The sequence below is a fragment of the Amblyomma maculatum genome, chromosome 1 (assembly GCF_055883805.1).
Source record: "Amblyomma maculatum isolate TAMU_Amacu chromosome 1, ASM5588380v1, whole genome shotgun sequence".
In the NCBI taxonomy this organism is placed as follows: domain Eukaryota; kingdom Metazoa; phylum Arthropoda; class Arachnida; order Ixodida; family Ixodidae; genus Amblyomma; species Amblyomma maculatum.
This window is the reverse complement of record NC_139344.1, coordinates 479,005,695-479,018,499: the sequence shown is the minus strand read 5'-3', so window position 1 is coordinate 479,018,499 and position 12,805 is coordinate 479,005,695.

The window sequence follows — 12,805 nt, the reverse complement described above, 5'->3', positions numbered from 1 at the left end:
ATGCGAGAGTTGGACTGTGAGAAAGGCTGACCGCCGAAGAATTGAAGCGTTTGAATTGTGGTGCTGGCGAAGACTCATGAGAGTTCCTTGGACTGCCAGAAGATCAAATCAGTCGATATTGTCGACCATAAACCCTGACTGCTCATTGGAGGGTCAAATTCTAAAGTTGAAGCTCAGCTACAGAGATAAAGAAGAGGTGGCAGGAATACACAGAATAACTGTACAAGAAGGACTCGAATGTGCAAACCCAACATAAGACGGTTGTGATTACTGATCTCGAGCCGGGCATCCTGAAGAGTGAAGTTGAATGGGCCTTAGCCAGCCTTGCTAAGAACAAAGCTAGCGGAATTGATGGCGTTCCAGCTGAGTTGCTTCAAAATCTCAACCATGACGCTGTTAACATTCTGCATACATTATGCAAGAAGATTTGGACAACCCTGCAGTGGCCACAGGATTGGAGGAGGTCAGTGTACATCCCCATTCCAAAGAAAGGCAGTGCCAAAGATTGTTCCAACTACCGCACGATCGCACTTATTTCGCATGCTAGCAAGGTGATGTGGAAAATCCTCCAAGGTAGGCTGCAGCAGTATGTGGATCGGGAGCTTCCGGATCTGCAAGCTGGGTTTCGCAAGGGCAGAGGAACTAGAGACCAAATTGCCAACCTTCGCTGGATCATGGAAAAAGCAAGAGAGTTCCAGAAACCCATCTACTTCTGCTTTATTGATTATGCGAAAGCGTTTGACTGCGTAGATCACAGCAGATTGTGGCAAGCTCTCCAAGAGTTGGGAGTTCCAATTTACCTCATCTGTATCCTCAGGAACCTGTATGAAGGACGAGAGGCCACAGTCAGAACTGGGCATGGTCTTACTGATTGGTTTCCGATTGAGAAAGGAGTGAGGCAAGGCTGCATACTATCGCCCTGCCTATTTAAGCTATACACAGAGTGCATCATGAGGAAGGCCGGTCTGGAAGAGTCTTCAGCTGGTGTGAAGATTGCTGGAAAACGTATCAACAACCTTAGATATGCGGATGATACCACTTTAATGGCAGAAAGTGAAGTGGAACTCAAGAGACTTCTGATGCGCGGACAAGAAGAGAGTGAGGAGTTTGGGCTTAAACCTAACATTAAAAAGACAAAGATCATGGCGTCTTGCCTTATCAACTCCTGAAGCATCAATGGACAAGAAGTGGAAGCTGTGACAGATTTTCTCTTCTTGGGCTCCAAGATTACCTCGGAAGGAGACTGCAGCCATGAAATTAGGAGACGCCTGCTTCTGGGAAAGAGAGCAATGGTTAGCCTTGACCGCCTAGTAAAGAGCAGAGACATTAGTCTGCCAACCAAGATCCGTATAACTTGTGCTATGGTCTTTTCAGTTGTGATGTATGGATGCGAGAGTTGGACTGTGAAAAAGGCTGACCGCCGAAGAATTGACGCGTTCGAATTGTGGTGCTGGTGCTGGCGAAAACTCTTGAGAGTTCCTTGTACTGCCAGAAGATCAAATCAGTCGATATTGTCGACCATAAACCCTGACTGCTCATTGGAGTGTCAAATTCTAAAGTTAAAGCTCAGCTACTTTGGTCATCTGATGAGAAGAGAGGAGTCGCTGGAGAAAGATTTGATGTTGGGAAAGGTTGAGGGTCGCCGGAGAAGGGGTAGGCAGCGAACGCGATGGTTAGATGGCATCCTCGAGGCACTGCAGATGAAGTTATGTGATGTTAGGAAGATAGTGAGAGACCAGAAATCGTGGCGTGACATGGCCCATAGGGTCACGAAGAGCCGGACACGACTGAACGACTGAACTGAACTGAACATTAAGAGATAGGAAGCGTGCAGAGTGGGTCAGAGAAATAATTCAAGTTCCTAACATTCTAGTGAAAATCAAAAAGACATGGGCATGGGTAGGACATGTAGTGCGAAGAGAGGATAACCGATGGTCGCTTAGGGTAACAAACTGGATTCCAGGGGAAGGAAAGCATAGCAGGGGGCGGCAGAAAGGTGGGCGGATGAGGTTAAGACGTTCGCAGGGGTCAAGTAGATGCAGCAAGCACAGAACAGGGTTAATTGAGAAATATTGGAGAGGCCTTCGCCCTGTAGTGGGTATAGTCAGGCTGATGGTGATGATGATGATGATGATGAAATTTTATTGTTTACAGGAAATAAAAAAAAAAAACGGGACGTTGCGCAGAGGTAAAGCACACGGCTGGGGATCCAAGGGATGGAGATTCGATTCCCGGATGGAGACTATATTTTTTTTTTGCCGTATTTGCCCGATCGAATAAAAGCACTAAAGCGATATTTTTTAACGCCGGCGGCCAGCGCTGCTCAAGGTTGGAGTCCGGCCGTGAAGTAAAGTTTTCATTATTTTTCTTGTATGGTGAGCGCAAACGATATCAGTACGCTCCAGCCACAAACCTCGATTGGTCGTATTCAGTGAGCTCATAACAACGCGCCTACTCGCTAAGTTCGCGACGTTTTCAGTTCGGCGTTTCATTTTATTTTCAGTGTTTCTGCAAGCGCTATTCACTTGCTTCAGCTTCGTTTGGAAATGATTAATTATTTATTTTTACGTGCTGGACTGGAGAAACAAGCTTCAAACCTTGACAGTATACTGAAACATCTTCAAGCACTTCAATTTTATTATTTTTGCGGATTTCTCTACAGCAAAGCCAACCTGGCTTTCGACCACCTTAGTATTCAATGCATGCGCAATGCAGGGGATGATCATAACTTATGTAACTTGTATCTCACACCAACAGCATAAACTTTCAAGTAAGGAGCTTCGTGTGTCTGCAGTCCTATAAGGAAGGAATCTTTTCGTCCCACGTAGCTTGTTTAACTGGAGAACACTTTTCCGCAAGTCGACAGAAAGATGCGAAGGAACCACGTTGTGGGTGACATCAAGGAGGGTGGGATTTGTTTACTTCTGAGTTCATTATAGGAAATGCTTACAGTTCGCCTTTGTTGCTCCTTTATCCCATTAGAAAACGGTTACGTATGTTATTGTGGAGACAATGAGGCAATGGGGCACTGCACTGATTTGTCTTTTGAGAGTTTTACAAACCTTGGCTCTTAGAGGTTTACTATAAAAAAGCAGGACGTAATTTGTTCAGTAATCTAACCTAAATCCAAGCCGTTAGATGAACAGAATGGACGAACACAAAGCAAGACAGCAGGAGACATGAACACCTGTGACACAACTAGTGGCATTCAGAGCGTTACCAGCTATCTCCCTCAGGAACTTGGATCATAGATGTACTCACTGGGAAACTCATAGAAGCACGGAAAATTTTCTCTAAGCGTCACTTGAAACGGCGCCACGGACACAGAACAAAATTTTGAGATCACTGCAGAACCAACACTGGAGAAAGCCAGTGGACTGAACATTGCTGTTGCTTCTGTGACGCTAGACCCGTTATTGTTCTTCCTTTTCTCATGTAATAAAACTTTTCTTAATTTTTGCCGTAGTCAGTTATTTTTTATACTTTTCTATTTGCCTCAAAGTCCTCCATCGTCCTTGGACTAGCCAAGGAGAATTATTTACACGCGTGCAGTCAGTCGACCATGTATTCTTATTTAGTGCTGATGCAGTGTACATATCGTATAACGAGTTTTATTATAGGGCGAGCTCGTTTGCTAGGGCTAGGTCAAGGTAGGCGCTTGCAGCTCCTGGCTCGAACAGCTTTTGCTCGCGTCTCGTGCTGGCGCGCTGGCGCCAGGTCATCTTTACAATCATCCTCCAGGAGAAGAGGGAGCCATCCTGGCGACTACAGGGGACAACACTACCTTTGGGCCATAGCAGGGTTTTAACTGACAGACGTGGACGGTCTCACGCCCACGTCGTCGAAGGTCTGAAGAAGGCGTGACGGGCAAGGTGCTTTCAAGGACGCGGTTCATGGTATTTCGGCGGTAGGGTCCACCCGTAGCCAAGCATGGGCAGAAGAAAGCTGTCGGCGACGTGTGCGGCGTCAAAAGGATTTTTTCTGTCAGAAGACGCGAGCGAACGGGCGAGCTTCCGCACTGCACAGCGTATCCAGAGGCTTCTCAGACACGATGGTGGCTTCGGAAGAATCGGGCTGGTAAGGAAGTATGGTGTTGAGTGGTGAAATGGCTCATGTTCATATAATAGGAAAAATGGCGAGAATCCCGTAGTGGTCCGCGGTGTTGTATATATACGTAACGAAGGGTAGCAATTTGTCCCTCTTGGAATGGCCGGCAGGTACGTACACTGCAACATGTCGCCTAGGGTTCAGTTGAATATTTCTGTCAGACCTTTAGTCTTCGGGTGGTATAGCCGTAGTAGTGCGATCAGGGATGTTACATTGCTACAGGAGGGATGAAAGCACTTGAGATAAAAATACACGACCACGGTCGCTCAGCAGTTACCATGGAGCTCCGTGACGAAGGATCAAGTGGATGAAGGCAGCAACATCGCATACCGTAGCAGCAGTAGAGCGGCAGTTTCGGCGGGTGAGATGATCTACCCAGCGGTTTTCGGCTGCAGTGTAGGGAAGCGGACCGTAGATGTCGGTCGAAACATCCTGATGGGAGAGGCTGCATGGGGCCGGTAGAATGGCGATGGCCGACCTTGCGGCGCTGATAAACAAGGCATGAGCTACGAACTTGCAGACGTAGGTGTACATTCCGCGCCAGTAGTAACGCAAGCGAAGCCGAGTATAAGTCTTGAATGCTCCAGCGTGAGCGCCTTTCGGGTCAATATGAAATGAAGCGCAGATTTCTAAACGCAAGTGTCGAGGAATGACAAGCAGCCATTTGCGGCCAGAAGAAAGATAATTTCGGCGATATAAGATCACATCGCGATTTGTAAAATGAGCAGATTGGCAGCGAATTGCACGAGACGTCAAAGTGCGCGAATGGTCGGAAAGGAAAGCGAGTAGGGATGCGATCATGGATCTCTGGGCTGTTCGACTGCTATGTTAGTCAGATGGGGGAAACACTTTCAGGGGATAGCGGAGAGAGTGCGTCAGCGTCGTTATGCGTCCTTCCAGATCGATACAGAACACGAATGTTATATTCTTGAAGCCTTAATGCCCAGCGAGCGAGGCAACCAGTGGGATTTTTAATGGCAGCCAACACAGCAAATGGTGGTCAATTTCGATGGGTCGGCCGTGCACGTAAGGGCGGAATAGTCTTATCGCCCAAACTATGGCTAGGCTTCAGAGTAACTGAGTAGTTTCGCTCCGGCTTCGTCAAGGGGCGGCTCGCGTAGGCGACAACACAGTCAGTACACCAGCAGGTTGCGCTAGAATAGCACCGATATCAGTCTCAGTAGAAGAATCAGGGTCAGAATGCTCGGCGAGGCAATGTACTAAACGCTTCGTCAGAGGCAGAACACCAAACGGAGAGGTCATTGCTTCCACGAAGGATAGCTGGCAATTTAGTAGCTGCAGTACGCAGATATCTGACAGTTGCGCTAAAAAAGACACACACACGCTCGTCCTGTTGTGTGTGTGTCTTTTTTTCGCGCAACTATAAGATGTCTGAAGGGTTGTCAATGCCGCGATGATGGAAGAAAATTGCGGATGAAGCGTCGGAAATAAGAGCAGAGTCCTATGAAACTTCAGAGTTCCTTCATCGTGAATAGTTTTGGGAATGCAGAGATGGTAAGAAGTTTAGCTAGGTTGGGGGCACACCGTCCTTAAAAACGACATGGCCCAAAATTGACAATTGGCGTGCGGCAAAGTGACATTTCTGTAAATTTATTAATGTATCCTACAACATATTTCAATCCAGCGAGATGCGTCGGAAAATTTGGCAAGAAAACAACAATGTCGTCCAAATAGCACAAGCAGATCTTTCACTTTAGGCCACGCAATATGGTGTCCGTAATGCGCTCGAATGTGGCAGGTGCATTACGCAGTCCGAACGGCACGTTAAATTAGTAGTACATTTGGTGTCACAAAAGCTGTCTTGGCACGGTCTGCATCGGCCAGCAGTACTTGCCGGTACCTGGGACGGAAGTCCAAAGATGAGTAAAATTCTGCACCTTGCAAACAGTCAAGGGCGTCGTTAATTCGAGGCAAGGGATAGACGTCCTAACCTGTGTTTTTATTCAAGCACCGATATTCAAGGTAAAAGCGGATGGAGCTGTCGTTTTTGGTGGAAACGACGGGAGAGGCCCAATGACTGTGCGAAGGTTGAATGACGCCGCGATTAATCATGTCGGCCACTTGTTCGTTGATGATTTGACGTTCGGTCGCGGATACGCGGTAAGGTTGTTGGCGGAGAAACGAATGGGTACTGGTGTCAATCCGATATGTAACAACCGATGTGCGGCCTGAACTATGATGTGACAAATCAAAGGAGGCACGGCACTATTCAAGCAGGGCAAGAAGCTCGGTCTGTTGAGCCGGCGTGAGCTTATTCTTAATAGCGCTGGCGAAGATGCCTACAGGAGATGAATAAGCAGAAGTAGCAGTAAGCATTGCGACCGGTATGCGGCAAGGGTTATCGCAGTTGTCGCATTCCAGCATCGAGGAAAAAGAGTGGACGCGTCCCAGACACTCGCATTTTAGGAAACGTAGCGCAAAGAAGACAAGGACAAAATGAGGGACACACACACGAGCGCTAAAAGGCAAAAAATGCGAATGCACCAACTCGCCCAATTCAATATTCTCGCGCAGTTCCCAGACACTCGCGCACGAAGAAAAGAGAACGTGCAATTGAATGGGTTCATGACGGCCATGGCGCTGCAGCCAGCTTCAAGAGTAAGCACGGCAAACGGCAGGAATAGACAGTGGCGACGCGGGAAGCTGTCGGAAGGCGTGAAGATGACAGACTCGTCGGAAAGAGAGTCGGATAAAACAGACAGAAGAACGGCAAACATGGCGGGATTGAAACATCGTCAGACACAGTGAGTTTGGCGCACGTAGTAGAGGTGTTGGTCGTCGTGGCATCCCAGTGGGGAAACAGCGCTACTTCATCACGAGCGCAGTCGTTAACGGTCTGATGTTTGGATAGAAAGTCCCAGCCCAAAATGGCGTCGTGAGAGCATGATGAAATGACGATGAATGAAATGATGTAGAGAGCGCCCTGAATACGAACTCTCGCTGTACAGGCGGTCGCTGGGTAGATGAGCTGGGAATCAGCGGCACTAACCTAAAAACCAATAGCGGCGTCGTCACTTTGCGCATCGGGCGGTACATTCGCTTAGCACCGACACAGCAGCACTGGTGTCAACAAGGGCAAGAACATCGATGCCCTTCACGAAAACATCAAATTCGGCGGCGAAAAACGAGGGCTTAGATCTTCCGTCTAAAACGCAGTTCTTGCCTCCGGAACTGCGATCACTAGTTTTCCTGCGGCGGGGTTGAAAGATGGTGTATGGGAGACACTGAGCGGGGACGCGGAGATGGAGAGCGGCGACGAAGAGATGGATGGTATTCGGATGGACTCGGAAGTTGGGTTTCAGGCCTTGGAGGGTCGTAAGCGTATGCTCAGTGGTCGGCTTCGTCAACAGAGGTCATGACGCGGCGGCGGTAGTGACGCATCACGTGTCCAGCGATGTCACAGGCGTAGCAAATCGGCAAGTTGTCTGGTTTTCGCTATGATTGGAAAACGTTGAGGAGGCGGCCGAACAGCAGGAGCGGGAATGACTAGAGGGGGAGGTCGAAAAGGAGGAAAAACTGGCGGTGGCTGTCAGGCTATTTCAGCGTAAGTAAGCGGTGCTGCATTGGGAGGCGCTGCAACGGGAGGCACTGCAACGGGAGGCGGGTGACAAACTGACGGAATGGCCTCGTACACTTGCTCCCGGATCAGATATTGAGTTGTTAGTGTCATATTTGATCGCGGGTTCAAACAGAGGGAAGCAGTGACAGCTGCCAGGCTACTGCTCACTGACAAACTGCTGAGTCTGGAGATGAAACAAATGTTGACTTCTCTCGTTGGGTCGATGTTATTACAAGTTGCTGCCTGTGTTGAGGGCAACCGAGTGAAGCCTCGCCCTCGGCGCAGTTCGTCATAACTGTGGGAGAGGTTGATGATCTCGCTGACAGAGGTGGGGCTTTTGGCTGCATGTTTATTTATTTATTTATGTCGCTGAGTTTACCACACGGCATAAAAGCAGGTGGTGGAGTCACAGAAATGTGTAGAGTGCAGCCATGTGCAAGACGTCACATAAACTGCGTGCATAAATGTTATGCATAAGTGGAAATTAGAGTCATTAGTCGGTGAAAGTCCAGCTTTTTGTAGATTGGTGTTGCGCATATGCGAAGCTCCTGCGCATGTCCATATTAGATGCCGGATAGCGGTGTCGCAAGAGGGTTCTTCGCAGTGCGGGCATTTGTCTGGAACTGGAATTCTAGGACTTTGCCGCTGGTATCGAAGGGCGGGTGTAAGGGCCACTCCGTCTCTCAGACGTCTCAGAGATACCTCCTTCACCAGATTAGGGGAAGGGGGTACGTAAACGGTGGAATTAGAGCACGTGTACGATGCCTGAGGGATGCTGATGATGTCAAGTGGGTCAGAAGTGTATCCGGTAGCAAGGAATCATGAATAGGTTGTGACACATTTGGTGTATGAGGAAGCACGTCTGCTGCAATGGTAACCAAATTTGTGTTGTCTTGAACCCTGTGAAGGGCTATAGCCACTGGGTAACGGTGACAAGCAGCATGCATATTCTGTTCTACCCTAAGAGTCCTGTGGACTTCCTTTAAATGCTTTAGGGCTTCTTTGGAGTGAGTGATTATGTGTACTTGTTTAAACGTAGAGTCGACAGATAACGCTTTTTGGCGTTTAGGATAGCTTGCAGTTCGAAGGCAAGGATTGATTTGGTATTGGTAAGGTAGGTTCAAGTGATGTTCAGGTGAGGGGGAGTTGAGCTTATAAAAGCAACTGAACCACCTTTCAGGGTTACGGCCGCATCTGTGTAAATAATACAGTCACCAGGTGTTGCGCCAGAAGTTATTGGGAGTGATGAGGAGAACTGCGACTTCTTGGTGAGTAGAGGCTTTTCAGAATAAGGTGGTAGTAGTCCCAAGGAGGTGGCTTGTGCTCGAATTCAGGACGAAGGAATTCTGTTTGTCTGCCGTTGTGCAGTTAATTCTGCCAACATGTTAAGGTGGGCGTACGCCTGGAGTAAATGGTGTTGATCTGGGCAGTCCAGTAATGACTCGTATGGCCTCATGGTTGAATGCCTCCGAGTGTGGTACATGGCCGTTTTGTCAGTTTTTGAAAGGCGTCCTCCACAATGCCCTTAAGCGCATGCTTGATGCGCTCAGTCTCTGTCATTGATGTACTGAAGCGCTTGCATAGGTCAAGGACTTCTTCGACATAACTGGTGAAGCTTTCTCCGACCTGCGTAGAGTGAGAGCAAAGACGCTACTCAGCGCAATGTTTACGCACGGCCGGACACCCGAAGATGCCAATAAAGGCGGTCCTGAAAGCGGACTATGTTGCAAAGTCCGATTGGTGGTTTTTGAACCAAAGGTTCGCAACACCCGTCAAGTAGAAAACGGTATTTGTCAGCTTCATGCCGTCCTCCCACCGGTTGTGAGCGCTCACCCGGTCGTAGGATGAAAGCCAGTCCTCTACATGTCATGGTCATCCGTGCCACTGAAAATGAGAGAATCCCGTTGACGAAGCGCATCGGGGCAGGTTGCAGGGTGGCGGTAAAGAAGCGGTTGGTTGGATGGCGTCAGATGGCATCGTGGTACCGAGGGTACGACTGCGTTGCTCCTGGATCAGTCCCCGGAGACTTCACCAAGGTTATAACGAGCTAATGGCACGCTCGATTTCTAGAGCTAGGCGGCTAGGTCAAGGTAGGTGCTTACAGGTCCTAGCTCGAACAGCTGGTGCTCGCGTCTTGTGCTGGGGTGCTGGCGCCAGGTCATGATTTTCTTTACAATTAATTTATATATTCTGTGGCGTTGTCCAAGACGGCAACAGAGAAAAAATGTCGGCGTAGACTAGTGGTTTGCGCTCTCGGCGGGCAAGTAGTGGCTCTAGTCCAGCGTCCGTTTTGCGAGTTTGCGTCATTACCGCAAGTGCCGCTAGCTTCCCGACCTCCCGTCATCTGGTTGGTGGCAACGTCGGAACCGGAAGTGATAGTGAAATCTGGTTCCAGGGTTTGCAAAAATCAGATGACTTGAGGCAGCTGAGATAACCACGCATACTCGTAATGTGGACCCTATAGACTGTACACGATTTTGTTTATTATTCATAATTGACAGCTCGTCGTCAGGACGCGCCTGGATGACAAGCTCTGTTCACAGGTCCTGAAACGCCGTTCATGAGGCGAGCAGTGCTTTTTATATTTATTTTTTCATCATTAATTATATTGTTTTAACTATATGACCCTCAACGCCATCCAGAGTCCTTACGGTAGACCAGTACAGTTATCGGTACGTTGTTAGGAAGTCGGCGCAGAGTACTAAAACACGTGGCAAGAAAACGATGAGCAGCTACCACCTCGCGGAGATAGGGCGACACATCATAACTACACCCTTCACTTGATGAGACGATTAAATCCGGTAAGCTGTTGGACAGTATGTACTGGACAAAAGAATAAAAAAAGGGATGTTTTTGTCTGCGCAGAACATGCAGCACCGCACAGTCTGCCTTAAATACTAATTACAAAGGCTTCCAGCCCCTATTCTTCGAAAGTGGCGTGTTTGGAACGTTCGCTATGAATGGCCTCAATACACGAAAGTTGCAAAAATGCGATGGAATTTTCGAAATTCTCCCGCGTACAACGTAGGACTTGTAAAATATACAGAATTTTTGTAACCAGAAAACCATTGCAGACTTCAGCCCGTGTGAATACCGCCAAGTTGCGGCCACCCCACCGAGTCGCCAACTCTTTCATTTCAACTTCCTTTTTGCTCCAGGTCTAGCCGCTTTCTCTATAGCAGTCAAGTGGCACTCCGAGATAAGTGCTCCGTGTGGTAGACATTCGACTTTCTCAAAACCGGCTCGTGTCTTACCCACGAGCCATTCCACACTCCCACACACTTTGATAAATTCAGCATGCTGCCGCTTTTGTCGTAGTATTCTTGTGTTATTTTAGTGTAGCCGTCGTGCTTTCCCTCTCCCGTACAAAAAACGCCCCGTCACTTGCGTACTCGGACCTTGCATGCCTTTCGACACAGGGGCTCTAAAGAAGCGCAAAGGGGGAACCTCGACTGCCAGAACAGAGCAATTTTGTACGTCTTGTTAATTTACGATTTATGATCAGGTTTGTGCTGCCATTCTGACTCCTTCACAATTCAAACCTACATGCTTGAGCAAAATGAAAAGTGTTTCGTTCTATCAAAGGCCTTCGCCAAATCAGTCTGAGGCATGGCAACCCTGAGCAATTCGCTCTCAAATATGAATGTTTGTGTATATAGTTCTGTCCTTTATTCCGCATGTCTGATGGGGCCTGACTGGAGTCTTCTCGTGAGCACCTTGATGTCAACATGATGGGCCTGTAACTGTGGGCAGGTCGTCCTTCGTTTGGGTATTAAAACCACGTAGGCATGGGTGAACGACGGCGCCAGAGACGTGCGCTCAAAGGATTCTGCGAATGCCATTCTTGAACTCCTTGTAGAAGGCAGCACTCAGGCCATATGGACCCGGTGATTTTCCGGGATTTAAATCTTCTATGGCTTTTTCCACTTCACTGACACTAATCTCTCTTTCGAGCTGCATTATGATATCTTGGTTCAATGTTGGCATAACAGAGAGAGGAGTATTTGCACACGGTAAAGAAATAGCGCCATACGCAGGACCACGTGGACATGGTCTTGCCAGTCCCCCTAAATCGACAGATTTTTAAAGATACACCTGGTCATTAAAACTTCCTGCTGAGCGAGTTGGTAGTTCATTTTGATGTAAGGGTTTCTTAGCGCAAACAAAGGCAGACAAGAAAGGCGAGATGTACACACACAAGCACTGGTCAAGATGTGTTAAAAGGTTGAGAAAGATGTGGGTCATGCCTGCAACCAAAAAAGTTCTTTTTCCATCTGCACACTGGTACCATAACCATTAAAACGTGGCTATATCAAAAAGAAATTTACGGACCTGGTTGGACAAATATTTTCCTGTGTAAGAAATCAGAAATAACTAAAGACATGTCCATAGATTGCAATAACGCAATGTGACAGAGTACCATTAAGAAGAAACTTCCTCTTACACCGCAAGGTATGAGGTTCTTGCCCATTCACGACATTGCAGTACCATACGATTCCATATTCTCAGTGCTATGGAATATTGACATTATGACAATGTAGCGAGATCGGTCTGTGAAGTTGCCCGGGCAAGGGAGGAAATTAGGCGAGCCGACATCGTCAGCCCCACACCCACCTCGGATTGGGCCTTACTGTCATGAACAGCTAAGCACTCGCTGTGCTGTCGTCGTTTTCATTTATTTTTTGATTTCATTTATTTCTCCTTAAGGGCATGAGGACATTGCAAAAGGGGAGGTGAAATAACAAGGTTTATATGTCTTGAACATCAAAAAAGGGGAAGAAAAAATACAAAATACAACGAAAGCAAGCAGGGACAAGAAAAACAAAAAACACCGAAAAAATGCAGTACTTCTAAGTGAAATAGCAGCAAACAAGCAAAAGCAAGAGAGACAAAAATTGCAGTAAGACGCAGAAGTCAAACTAGGCGAAATAACACCGATCAGGAAAAAAATAAATAAAATTCAGCGCCGAAAGAACACAGGGTGTTCAATCTATTCAGGTTGGCAGACATATTAGCATATCCCGAAATTTCATTCTATCTGTGCATTCGACTATATTTTCAGGTAAGAAATTCCATAAGCATGAATCAAAAATGAGCTATTCATTGCAAGGGTGCGGG